Source organism: Meleagris gallopavo, chromosome 3 (genome assembly GCF_000146605.3).
Source record: "Meleagris gallopavo isolate NT-WF06-2002-E0010 breed Aviagen turkey brand Nicholas breeding stock chromosome 3, Turkey_5.1, whole genome shotgun sequence".
NCBI lineage: Eukaryota > Metazoa > Chordata > Aves > Galliformes > Phasianidae > Meleagris > Meleagris gallopavo.
In genome coordinates this window covers 8128732-8143056 of record NC_015013.2, presented here as the reverse complement: position 1 = coordinate 8143056, position 14325 = coordinate 8128732, and positions in this window count along the sequence as shown.

Sequence of the window (14325 nt, the reverse complement as noted above, 5' to 3'; positions counted from 1 at the left end):
CCATATTTCTAGAAGCTATCATTTTCTTTAGAGAATATTGTTTGCTCTGCTGAATAATTTATCTTGGAGATCTCCTTTAATCCCCCATCAAATGTGCCACTCTTGTAACTTCATAGAGGAAAAAAAAAGGAACACAACACTGCAAAGCTGATTTATGAATTAGGCCATGAGAGTTAAAAATAAATAAAGTGTTGGTGTAAGTAAGAACATCAGCTTAGATTCTGGTTCAGTTATATCAGTGTCTCTGAAACAAAACTGTTGGTTCTGTACAGATTTCCACTAACGTAACAAAGATCTGGCTCTGACTTATCACAGAGTATAAAAAAGGAGGATGGGAGAAGCGTGGTGACAATTTGGTATTTAGATGTCAGATAATTTGTCTGGCAATGTATGTAAGTTTTGAAGGAAAACAGAACCGCTTAGAATACAATATAAATTCAAGAGTAAATAACATGCAGTCTAATCCAAAATTCTATGTATCTTATCAGGTTAAAATATAAATGTTTTAGATGGAAAGGAAATACTCCAGAAGTATCTTCATAGTGAATTTGTGGTCCACAAACACTTTTAAGTTCTTTCATTGGATTTATACATTTGTTATAAGCAACTCCAATTAATTTTCTGCATATAAGATAGATTCAGGTACTGCACCTCTTACAAAGTGTTGTTTCAAAGCCATGTGTCTTGTGGTAATTGTAAAACATTAAAAGGAAATAATCAAAGCAGTTGCATACTTGAAGAATGTATTCCCTGCAAAGTCAAACCAGTATTAAAGGCGCATATCAGTCCCGCAGCATATAAAAGATGATTGCTTGTATCTGAGCTGACCAATTCAGAAATGTCAGCCTCTTCCAGCCACCAGCTTCATTCAGCCTGTAATAATCAGCCAAATTATCAGCTTGTGCAAGGGATTTGTCTGGCTACTGTGACCTCCTGTGTACGTACCTTAGTCTTAAGCAAAATTATGGGCTATACTGGGGGACCTCAGGCATTGCAGGGAATGAACTGCTGCAAGTTCCTCTGTATAGCACTTAACAAAAGGAAAACAAAATAAATTAGAGAAACAATGGAGTGAAATCTTCTGGAGAAACAAAAGAGAAGATGATTCCTACATTAACATTCTTGGAACATCAGGCTGATGTCCATCACCTGTTGTGGTGAACAACCCATATAATCCCTTCTTTCTGAGTCATCTATCAACATCAGTAGTTCCTCACCAGTGTTAATGTGATATTAAAAAAAAAAATAAATCATTCTGTAGTGTAGCTTTCCTAGGAATCTTCAGTGTTTTCATAGCAGGTCTTCCTTCTTTTTGCTTTTGAATATTATCAAACAAATTTGGTGGAGAACCTGATGCTCCATACGTGGAGTTCAAGATTGATTTCTTCATTGATTGTCCTCATTTTTATTGTGGTACATGTCCTGAGCCCAAAGGTTGTATGTTTTGTGTGGTCATTGGTCATTAGGTTAATAAAAACAGACCTGAAGGGCCTATTATTTGCTTTCTTTCACTAGTCATTTAACTTGTCGCTTTCCTGTTGGATGTCAGTTCTAGGACTTTAAACACTACCATTTCAATTTTTTCATTTTCTGAAATACAAATATTGGTTTTGTAAAGGATACAAACAAAACTTAGATTCACAGTCACCTTGCCAGATGTCTGACTATTGGCTGGATGCTAACAAATATGAGCATTAGAAGAATTAGCTTCATGTATATTTTCGAGGAAGAGAGAAATGAATGAAAGGTCAGATCCTCAGAGCTGTTCAGGTCTCTTACAAGAATGTATTTCCCTAAATAGAAGATCACCAGTGCTGATTCACTTTTATTTATCTTGAAGCTGTTTTTAGACCTTGGAAGTTCATACAAGAACCTTTCTGAGTGAAACACCTGCTGGTTTTATTCCGGTTTTGTTTGCGGGAGAGCCCCACGCTTAAAGGTCTATTTGTTACAGGATGATTGAAGTCAATGCAAGTTTACCCATTGACTGGAAAGAGCAGGTGGCAGTTCTTATGGGTCTACTCCTGTACCAGCTGAAGTCAACCAAGCCGCTACTTTTATTTAATCGGAGATAGCCATAATTCAACAAATAATTAGCGAAAATGTCAGTGCAAACCTCCTGAAGCCTTTGTGCAGCTGAGTCAGCTCACCTCTGAAGAATGTTGTTCACCTCCTCCAGATACCGGGTCTACTGACTGCAGTAGCAGTAGCAGATGCTGTGTGGGTGTGTGTGTGTGCATCATGCCCTGCAACCTCATTCATTGCCTGTGATTTCACCTTCAGGCTCCACCTGCACAGAGCATTATTACTCAGTTTCTACACGGCAGCACTGGGTTCTGCCTGGTTTTTATACTTGGTTGAAAAGCAACCACATTCTCGCTTTTTTTTTTCTTTTTTCTTTTTTACAATTTTAAAAATCTTTGGATTTAGGAATGTGTTTGTGGCTCCCCTTACACAGTGTACACGAATTTCAGACTGGCTGAAGAGGTGTGACCACGTGTAGGATGATAAGAACAAATGCGCCAGTATAGTATTAGGACTGGTTTACCATGTGTTTACAAAAGTGATCTATTTTGTCTGAGGAATTCCAATACCAGTAGCCATAATAGTTATTGTTGTTATGCATATTACTATTAATATCTTCATCAATTACACTGACAGTGGGGTCAAATGCACATTCAGCAAGTTTGCGGATGATACCAAGACATGGGGTGCAGTCTGCAAACCAGATGGATGGAACGACATCCAGAGGGACTTAGACAGGTCCAGGTGAACCTCATGAGGTTCAACAAATCCAAGTGCAAGGTCTTGAACGTGGTCAAAAGGGACATCCACCTATCAATTGCAATCTGGAGAATGAAAGGATTGAGCACAGTCCTGCCATAACGGACCTGAGGGTACTGGTGAATGGGAAGCTGGACATGAGCCAACAGTGTGCCCTCACAGCTCAGAAATCCAACCGTACCCTGGGCTGCATTAAAAGAAGTGTGACCAGCATGTCAAGGGAGGTGATCTTGCTCCTCTACTCTGCATTGGTGAAGCCTCACCTGGAGTAGTACTATGTCTGGATGTGGAGTCTTCAGTCTTCAGGAGAGACATGGAGCTGTTGGAACATGTCCAGAGGAGCACCACAAAAAAGATCCAAGGGATGTAACACCTCTCCTATGAGGACAGATTGAAAGAGCTGGAGCTGTTCAGCTTGGAGAAGAGAAGGCTCCAAAGTGACCTGAGAATGGCCTCTCGATTTCTAAAGGGGAACTGCAGAAAAGAAGGGGGCAGACTCTTGAGCAGGGTTTGTGGTGATGGAACAAGGGGAAATGGTTTCAAGTTTAGAGAGGGTAGATTTAGGTTAGGTATAAGGAAAAGTCTTTTGCAGCGAGGATGCTGAGGTACTGGGACAGGTTGCCCAGAGATGTGGTGGATATCCCATCCTCGGAGGCTTTCAGGGCATGGCTGGATCAGGCCCTGGCAACCTGATGTAGCTGTGCACATCCTTGTTTATTGCAGGGGAGTTGGACTAGATGGCCTCTAAAGGTCCCTTCCAACTCTAAGGATTCTATGATTCTATGATATTGAATTGCAGGGTGCCATTAAAATATCTGGTCAATAATGTAGAAATATTCTTTTTTCTCATTTACTTTTTTTAAATTTAAAATATCTTAATTTCAGCAAGGGAGTCCTTTCATGCAGTTGCTTCTGCCTTATGTATGACATTTTTTTTCTGATGCAACCCAAAAAACATGGAACCAGCGAGGTACATATAAAAATATCTAAAATAAATAAAATAAATACACTTTAAAAAAAAAGCAACATCATTTAGTCTGAAATAATTATCGCAAAGTTCAACCATGTACCAACATTTGCTCCTTTGAAATTAATAATGATGTATGATTTATAGTATCTGCAACTCTATATCTGAGTTATTATCTGATTGTTTAAAATCATCACTGTGAGTTTTTGTCTCTTCAAAAACTGGTTTGACCGTCCCGTGTGTGAATCCACACCCTGAAAAAATGAAAGGCTTTGCACGCATTGTTTGAGTTTTAACCTAGTATCAGGGTAAAACCTGTTTCACTTTGTTGTTCCATTGCTTTAAGTGCAGTAGAACTCAAGGATTTCTATGTGCTTGTTTAGCAAATCGGTCTATTATAATCTGTCATGGCTTAGAACTTGCTGCCTGCGGTCTGAGCTGCACAGTGTGTTTATATTCCACTAAAAATACTTTCAACTGCATTAATGTAACAAGAGAGCCAGCATGACAGCACTGTAAGCCACAATCTTGGGTTTTGTTGGAGCGGACAAGAGATGATCAGACCTCCTCCCAGAAACACAGAACCCTTTAGCCTTTGACTTAAGTGCAGCTGTTCTTACGTGCTGAGGCTTTCAGCAATGGTCACAGCTGTTGATCACCAAGAACTGGACTGATATCACCTCCTATTGCTCCTGTGTTTCTGAAAAGGTTTTGTAGGAACTAAAAAAGTGACTTATTAATTCATATTTTTTTAGGCTGTCATGATACTACAGTCGGAAAGACCTCTAACTTTAGAGCAGCAGAAACCCTGGGAAGTTCAGGAACCCAGCTCCATGGTGACCTTTTCTGAAAAAAAAAAAGGTCAACATGCCACATGCAGACTTGCCAAGTCAACTACTTTTCTCCATAAACTAATGCTTTGTGGTCTTATCCACATATGGGTTAGGAAACTTGGCCAAGTTGCTGCTTTTTGTTGTTTTAGGCACAAAATATGTGTGATTTGTCTGTTGAACGGAGTTTCATACTAAATAAGACCAATTTCAGTAAAGTGGAAGTAAACCTTGCATTGAAAATGCTTAAAATACATCCTGTGGCTCCCTCTACATTATCTCCAAATTTTTACAGTTTTAATTCAGATTTCCTATATTTATTCCTAGGATTTGGTTCTGTTCAAATCTCACTCTCCCATTTTTATGGTTCTTATCCTTTTGTTCCCTGGAAGTTGAAAGAGGAATAGTCTTATTTGATACATTGGAGAATGATCTTCCAAGGATTTAAAAACAACCTCATTTGCTGCCACCTCATAATTACTACCTGATTGTTTCCTATACCAAAGAATTTTTGCCATGGATATTTATTTTGGTGGCAATTTTTGGCTACAGAATCTGGACACACCATAACTCGTTACTTTAAATACAACCATAGATTTTTTTTTTATTTTTTTTATTTTTTTATTTTATTTTTATTTTATTTTTATTTTTTTTATTTTTTTATTTTTTATTTTTTTATTTTATTTTATTTTTTTGCTGTTGAGAATGGCTTTGGGTTTTTGCTTTGACTCTGATTTTGTCTGCAAATGAAATCTGGGCATTCTCTCCAACCTCTTCAAACTTCTTTTTGTGAGATAAATACACATTAATATTGATAAGACTGCAAATTGAAGATTTTATTGTATTAAATCTCTCTGGTAGCATAGTTTCTCTCACTTTATCTCTAGATGATGTTGGTACCTCTTTAGGGCAAGAATTATGTCTTGGAATATTATTAATTGGCTAATATATACCATGATAAATGCTTTTTCTTAATATTTTAGAAGTTGACTCTTACCTGTAACAACTATATTTACCTATTAAGTATTCAAGATCAAATTATCAGTCCTTCAGGATCACTGAACCATTACTGAAAGTTGTAGAGATCTGCTAATTTATAGCCATTGTATGTCTGTCCCAGTGTTCATGCAACTGGGTAAATTCTTTAAAATACAATCTCAAACCAGAAATGTTAATGATTTAGGACTATATTTATGTGACTGCAGCAAAAACATGTGCCAGTCAACAGTGGCTTCTCTGACAATTGAATATTGTCTGTCATTGTCCAGTCATGCCTACAAAGGCTCTCCAGAGACACAGTTCTGGACACAGGTGTGATAGCAGGAGGTGGGAGGTGAGTGGGAGCTGTGAGGTTGTGCAATAGGCATTGGTGAACAATGGGCTGAGCTGAGGACGTTACTCAGTTAACTTTTTATTAACCACATAGGAAGCCTCCATCAAGGTTCTTGCAGCAAAGGATGAATGTGTCAAATTCCTGTGTGAGTCACAGACCAAATGCTGTGGATCAAAAGCTCAGTTGTTGAACTTTGCATTGGGCTTTAATAGAATAGTTTGAGCTTGAGAGTCCCGGTGACACGTGTCGTGCTGTGGGTTCTGCATTCAGATAGCTCTGCAGTGTTACAGCTCAACACGAATACATTCATTTAGAATGTATTATAGGCTTTAAGAAATAACTTGCCATTAAGCCTGTGTGTTAGTAGTTATATAGGTAGTGAGTAAAGTTCACAGCCGTGGCAAAAAAGCAGGGGAATTTATGTTACTTGGTTCTCCAGTTGCTTTATGATGCAGCTGGCTTGTTTGGCTCAAATCAGGTTTTATGATACAGCTGTCCCTTCAGTTACCTTAGGATACTTTTCCAGTCAAGTTCCATTTGTTTCAGAAGGGTAACAGTTCTGAACTTGTGGAACTCTTGTCCTTTGGTATTATCAGAAGGACATAGTGAGGTATTTAGAGTTTGGCAGCACTATTGGCTATTTTGGCTGGTGGTGTGCAAGCCAAATTGGGATTTGCCATTACTAGCTCCGGGGGTGTGTATAGCAGCAAACATTTGGTTGTCTCTGTGGGTTGCATGTACTGCCAGGATACAGCAATGTCCTAAAAAGACAAAGGAGGATAGTAATTATGCATAACCTAATGCTCATAGTTATACATGTGCTGTACTTAATAATTGAGGGAACGTTGGATGATCCTTGAATGCTGAGGCTGTGAAATTCTGGTGCAACTTTATAAAGTACCGAAACTTTCTAAAAATCATTTTTGCTTATATGCAGCAACTTTTAAAACTTTTTCACAACTTTTAAATAATCTGCCTTTCAAAGTTACAGATCTGCTATGACTACTCCCTTGTAAATAACCGCTTGCTTTCTTTTGTCTGAAGAAAAGTCATTTAACAAACACATTTGCTATTGGTCCCTTGTCCTAGCCAGATAGATATGGCCAGTAAAGCTACAATAACTCCTGCTCATCAGTCAATAATTTTGAAAGAACTTACAAAACCTGCACCTCTTATATTGTAAGGAAATGTCTGTATTTCCCTAGCAGTTCTTTTTTTCCTCAGGAGCACCCACCACACAGTGTTATCAGACAAACTTAAAGAAGGCTACACAAGGATAATATCTGTCCCACTTAGCTTGTTTGAAACTCTCCTCCTCTATGCAGTCCCTGAGGCATTTGGGTTCACACCTTTGTGCTACCAAACCCATGCTAGTTCCACGATGGGTGCATCTTTTATATTCCACACATTGTCTGGCTCTTAATCCACATGCAGATGCATGCACATATATTCGTACTACATTGAGCAAGTGTCATCAGAAAGAGCTGATGCCCTGCAACTTCTTTACGGAGAGGGAGGCCAAGCATTGGAATGGGCTGTTCAGGGAAGTGCCTGAGTGCCTGTCCCTGGAGGTATTTAAGATACACGTGGACATGGCACTAAGAATCATGGTTTAAAGAAGGGGCTTGGTAGGTCAGGTTGATGGTTGAATTTGGTGATCTTGAAGGATTTTCCAACTTAGATGAGTCTATGATTCAATAACACAGTAGAAAAAGTCTGTGTGGGAAAGTCTGTGTAGAGAAGGCTTTTAGATTGCTGTGTTCATCTAAGCGTGTGCCTGTGTAAGCAAGCAACTTTGTCTCAACATTAAAGGAATTTGTGGGTTAAAGGAATAAACTCATGATGCAAAAGAAAAGTTTCTGTTTTGTACTTAAAATGACTGTGTTGCATATGTGTTTGGTATTCCAGTATATCTCAGATAAAATTCGGTATGCAGCTATGTGAAATCATTTACTATATTTGATTAATTCCTCTCATTCTTTCATACCTTAGTGTTCAGTGATAGGGATTCAAATCTGTGACATCTGTTCTTCAATTACAGTGTGTGGCTTTTAGGGAGTTACAAATGTTCATTTGCAGAATCTGCATGGAAATATGTATCCATGTAATATAAACACTGTGCAGTATCCTCACTGTGTCAGCTCACAGATGCTGACGAGAGACTTATTGGAAGATAAAGCTTAAAAATTAGTAAAAACAATAGTAATAGTCCTTCTCTTCAAGCCATTAGAGGTCCTTGTGCACTTCATTCACCCTCCAAAATGAACATTTAAATGGACTATGGACTTATGGAAGTTTGCTGTTATTATTTTGTTTCAGAAAAACACTGTTCATTTCTTAAACAAATTTTTCCTTCTTTGTTGAACCATTTACTGAAGATGTGGCTTTTACAATTGACTAGGAATTCTCACAAAATAAATCCATCTTGATACTTCTGAAATTAGTTGAAATATATCATGAACATAATCCTCCAGTGGTTTCAAATGGTCTATTTAGACACAAGCTATGTCAGTAGCTTATTTGCTACTGACAACTTTGAATGTCATAAGCTAAGGTTATATCTTCAGGGCTGCTAGCGATTGTTCTATGAATTAGCAATGAATTACCATTGCTGTTGATACAATCCACTCATAATTTACTGTGTTGCTGTATTCTTTTATGATAGTGTCTATGAACTGTCTTCAGGACTTAGTTCAGTTTTAATCAGAGGTGCAAAATTAGTCAAGCCCTGACTTATGCTTTACGTAGAAGGAAACAAAACTCGATGGAGAATCCTCAGAAGCAAGCTTTACCATAGATGAACTCATCCCCCTTACCTCTTTTTCCATGCATCCAAAAGAAGCTCCTTCCAACAGTAACTCAGAGGATCTACGTGTCTCCTGTCTGTATCCAGGGAACAAGCTAATTTTTCTAGAATAAGGTCAGGCCTGTGGAAATTACTGTGTCTCTATTGGACACAATTTCTGCTTTGTGTCAGATCATAGTATTCAGCACTTGTAAAATACGGTACCAAAAATTGTAGTAGTTGTCATTGGCAGACAGTGCTTGTGTGATGATTGCCTTAAGGGGAGGACGAGAAGGGGAAGACACATTTGGAGGAAGGAGAGGGCATATCTCTTATTGTTGTGTTTGTGATGTTTGTTTTTTTTTTTAAGAGGGAAAACATTTGATCCTATTTTTGCCTTTTAATTTGATGTAAGCCTGATTATAGAAGGTGATGCTGTAGTTTGTATACTGAATATATAATCCCTTTCTCGTTCATCACTGTCAAATATATCTGGTGATCTCATGTGGAAAGTAGAGAGTGCTGTGTCACAGTCCTATTTGGTTTCTTTGGAGCCAGGCAACCTCAGCTTAGTCTAATCCAAATAATGCCATTTCTTATAATAGGGTTCTTTTTAGAGTAGCATTAGTACTTGGCAGGTATAGAGAGCTGTGTGCTAGATGACTGCCTAGTTAATTGTGGAATTTGATTCTCCTTTGTTTCATGAGCTGATTTGTAAAGCCTTTCAAAATCATCAGAGAAGGTTTTTGGGAATACCAGAAACCCAACTGGAAAGGAACCTCGAGTTATTGTTCTCAGGTTGGGTAACAATCATAGATGCTGCGAAGAACCCAAAGCTGTCCTGACTCCATCCATGCCAAGGTGTGTTTGAAAGTGCTTGTTAATACACTTTACTTAAGCCCTCTAGCCTGGATACAAGATCACAAGACCTGATCTAAAGGTCTTTTAAGGTATCTGGAGAACTTTAAATCATTTCACTGTACCATGGAGAAGGACGCTATGTCCAAATGTCTGTGATGCTCTTTAAAATCTTTCTTCCAGCCTCTCCTCTATTTTGCCCTGCCAGCTTTATGTTTGCTTCTCTCTCAACCACTGTGGTAACTAAATCAACTCTTAAACTGCAAACTCCTACTGATATTTTTTGAAACCTAAGGAGACTGTTTCTTTTTCCTTCTAATTGTTTAGAACAAGCTGATCCAAAGTCCTTTTTTGCTCTGCCTGTGATGGGAGATTCAGCAAGAGAAAGACAAGAGGATGAGGAGGGGAGCCTTTCTGCATAGTGGCAGAGGAGGGTTCCTTCCTTGGGCAGTTCCAAATATATTCCCTTTCTGCAGTCTGCTGTGATGGTTATAAATGGATTTTCCAAGTTTGTGACCTATTTCAAAGCAAGTGCTGGATGCCAACACATTTTGTCCTGGCTTGCCTTTGGACTGTGGGCACCTGTTGCAGAGAAAGTACTTCAGCCAGTATGCTCCAGTGGTAAATCTAAGCTTCTATCAGGGTATATGAATATAAATATCCTTTCCTGAACCTTCATGCATGTTTATTCAAATGACATTGTTGAAAGGGAGATTATAGAAGGCCCAATTAAGATTCCATAATATTTAAGCACCTCCCCCAGCCATATTTTCATTTGGCTTTTGCCAAAGTTTTGGAGGAAAGAAAGTCTAATAGCTTTGAAATTTAAATTTGAGTAAATTTAATTAGATGGTAATTAAGTTTTTTCAACAGTTACATAAGTTTGGTATAAAATTTTGCAAAACCAAGATAAAATGAAAGCGTTACTCATTTCTTAAAGGGCAAAACAGTGTGAGAATAGCCACCAAGTGTGTGTTTAGACTGTCATTTACACAGTTAAGAGGAATTGATTTACAAAGTTTATTTCTTGACTATGAAAGTCAAAGGATTCACACCTACTGAAGTGCAGTGTTTCTTAAAAACACATAAAGCCTTTTCCACGTTGGCCCAGAGTCTGCAGTCTGCAAGAGTAACAACAATTTTGACACTATTGGGCAAGAGATTCTAAACTGTAACCCGGGATTTCTTCTAAACTTCAGAACTTTCGTACGTACTGTGGGAGCTTGGGCACTATTTAGAGTCCAGAGAGCACAATACATGAGATGTGTGAAACAGCAGGAGGTGAGATTTCATTATCTGATCATTGATGTGTTTTTAGCACCTTGGGGATTTTAGCAGCATGCCCTTCACCTTCCCAGTGTTGACAGATAGCCCCAAATTTTTTAGTTGGGTGCATGAAAATCTTGACAGGATTTGAACGAAATTCCTATTAGGGCAGAAAAAGGCTTTGGAAACTTGTTGTCATCCCATTAGCCTTCAGAAACACTCCAAAGTGACATATTCTGAGAGGGAGAGAGAATGAAAAGTATCTAGAGCACAAATGTGGCAGCTGGAAATGATTTAAAAAAAAATACACAAGATGAGTGGGCCAGTAATGTTGTGAGGGGTAAGAGAGGCAGCTGGGAGATGTAAAAGAGAAGGCCTGAGAGCAGCTGAAAGATGCCAGCAGTTTGCTAAAGAGAGAATCTGAGAGCTAAGTGGCCTTACGTGAGAAGAGAAAGCATGCCACAATGATAAGAAAAACAGCTGGAGAAAAACAGAATTCCAAAGCTTCTGAGACAGGAATGGATATGCAAATTCTGTTAACTCTACTGAAAGAGTGAATTAATTAATCTTTTCTTTTTCCTGGTCTGCTTCCATACTTTCGTCTTGTTTTCACAAACGAACCCTTTCTGCAGGATCTCCAGGAGTCCTTTTCTGCTCCTTCCATCTTGAATTGATCTTTTGGTTTTTGGGTGTTTCCTCCACAGAAAGTAGGTCGCTCTGAAAAATATTGTTTACTTGTTAGTAGTCTCTTAAGTTACTGCTTTAGCAGTTTATCTTGTATTTCCTGACCTTATCAAGACGTTCCCTACTAATAGTTTGGCATGTGAATGCCTTTCATTGGAATACCATTCCACTTGAAGAAAACGTACTGGTGGCAGTTGATTTTAATAGTTCAGAACACATTATTGTAGGTCCTGTTAGATTTAGATAGCTTTGTATTCCAGAGAGCGAGCTGGAGGAGGCGAATTTGGCAGGCTTGAATGGTCTGACAGTCTTTAGAATTTGGCAGGGTCTAAAACAAGTTTGTAATAAGAACATGGTGACTGTAGAAAATAAACTATAAGAATGTACAATGGGACAGATTTTTAAGGCTTTATGCATTGCACTTATATTTTATTATACGTACAGCTTTTAATTTACTCGCATATATAGACAGTAAAGCACCTGGTCATATACTTGAATCCAGTCTGGGTGAGTGCATCAGTGATGTAAAGACATATGCCAATGTCTGTGTACAGTAGCATGTTCTTTACTTTTGAAATTGTGGCTCTGCTGTTTTTCAGCCACGAAAGCAAGAAACAGTATGCGAGTATCTTTCCTGTGTCATTAGGAACAAAGAGCTTATGTGAAAAGAAGAGTACAGGAGAAGATCTTAAGAGATTCTGTCCCATCAAAAACTGAAATACAGCACCATGAAAAGAGCAAACATGCTGTCTAACTTCTCTGAAGCTGTTTGCTAATGACCTCCAATGAACTCGAAAATGTTAGAGAGCCTGGTCTCAGCTTGAAGCCTGAGAGGAGAAAAAATAGCAGGCAGAGAGAATGGAAAGAAAGTGGAAAAGGGAATGGAGGTAGTCAATAATTATTTTTCAACAACAACAGCAGCAACAAAAATGGGCAGCAAATTTTTGACAGCTTTCATGCTGCCTGACCTGCACTGCTGTATCTGAGCTAGCAGAGAAAAAGAGCAACAGCAGCTGTTTTGGAGGTCATGAAGGTAAAGTCACAGAATAATAAAATAATTGAGCAAATTATAAGAGGCGGAGGGTATAAAATGCAAATTAAGTATATTAGACCAAACATTTTATGATAGAGACTTGAATGATTACCACTTATTGGTGAAATATTAGATTATGTAGCATATAGTAAGTACTTAAAGGAAAAGGTTTGTGCCAGAAAACTTACAATCAAATCTGACAAAATATCACATGAGACACAGAGAGATAGAACTTTTGCCAAGGAAAGCTACGTGTGTTTGGCATAGGGAAAAATGCATGAAATGACTGAGAAGAAATGTTCACAGTGCAGGTTAATTATTTTTAAAGAAAGAATTTGCATTCACTTTTCAGATACCCGAAAGCCTTTGACTGTGTATTTAAAAGATAATCTTTTGTTTTGGAAAACCTTGACCTTACATTCCCGTAACAGGAACGCTTAGTCAAAAGCATAAACTGATTCAAAATCTCACATGTATGACCTAATGTTGCACTTCTAACACTTAAGTAAATTTCTCTCTTGCAAAAAGAAACTTCAGATTCCGTGTATGCCGAACTCCTTGTTTTCTCCATGATTTGCAGCAGACTAGGCAATTTATTATTTTACATTCTTATGTGAATATAGATGTCATCTATTTTTAGAAAGTGAGTTTATGAGAAATGAGTGCAGGTGCACTTATCTGGAGAGAAATGAGATAGTGAATTTGAGAAATAATGAGGGAGGCAGTGTCCATCTGTTTTTTCAATGAATTGCCTATGATAAGTGAAATAACTCTGCCTTCTAAATGTCCAGCTTTCCAGCCTATAGGTTAAGAAGATCTTTGCCAGTAGCTTTGCACCACCTGGTGACTTAGAAGAATTTCCCTAACAAGGCTCTTCAGGTTCATGTCACCGTAGTGCTTGAGAAAGAGGAGAGTTTTCAGTTGTAGAAGGAAGAACAGTTAGGCCAGTTTTATTTTTAATTGAAATGAGACAGTGGTGGAAAGTCTGAATTTGTACAACCTCATAGAGTAGGATCATGAACACCTAAATCCAGACAAGCTTCCATGAAGCCTACAAAGTAGAGATGTGCTTAGGTGGCTGCATTATCTAGTCCTCCAACTTCATAGTTGACATTTTTTACCCAGATGCTTCTCTTGGAATGATCTTACTCCATATCATTTGTCCCCACATCCCTAGATGCAGTGCTTTCTACAGCTTCTCAGGAATGGGAGCAGCATGAGAAATTTCATCACTGATAGTATCATAGTGAGCAGCAGAATTATCCTACCACCATATGCATGCAAGGATTGGAATGTATTGCCACGATACAGATTTTATAGCAAGTCAGTGCCTAGTAGAGCAAAGTGATGTTTGTAGGTTTACCTGCAACTTGCTTTGTTCAGCATTTTGTGGTGTTCTCTGGAGGAGTCAGATGCTCTTGCGAAGATCTTCTAAATAACAGGATCTATCAACAGTGCAGTAAAATAGCTATGGGTTTTTTTGTTTGTTTGTTTGTTTTGAGGTCATTGCTGATGTAGGAATTCAAAGCAGAATATTATCGTTACATCTTTTACCAGTGCAACTGGCAGAACCTGGGACTTTGCAGGTAACCCTGCCTACATTTAGTAATATAATTTTGTTCTCCTGTTGGCATATTTGTCTTCACATGTTAACAAATAGGCAAACATTGCACTCATTACTACTCAACCAGTAAAGACATGAAAGATCTCCTTTTAGATTTAAAACTCTTAACAATTGTTCCATCATGCTAAGCACATAAAATAAATACCACAGTAAATGTTAAA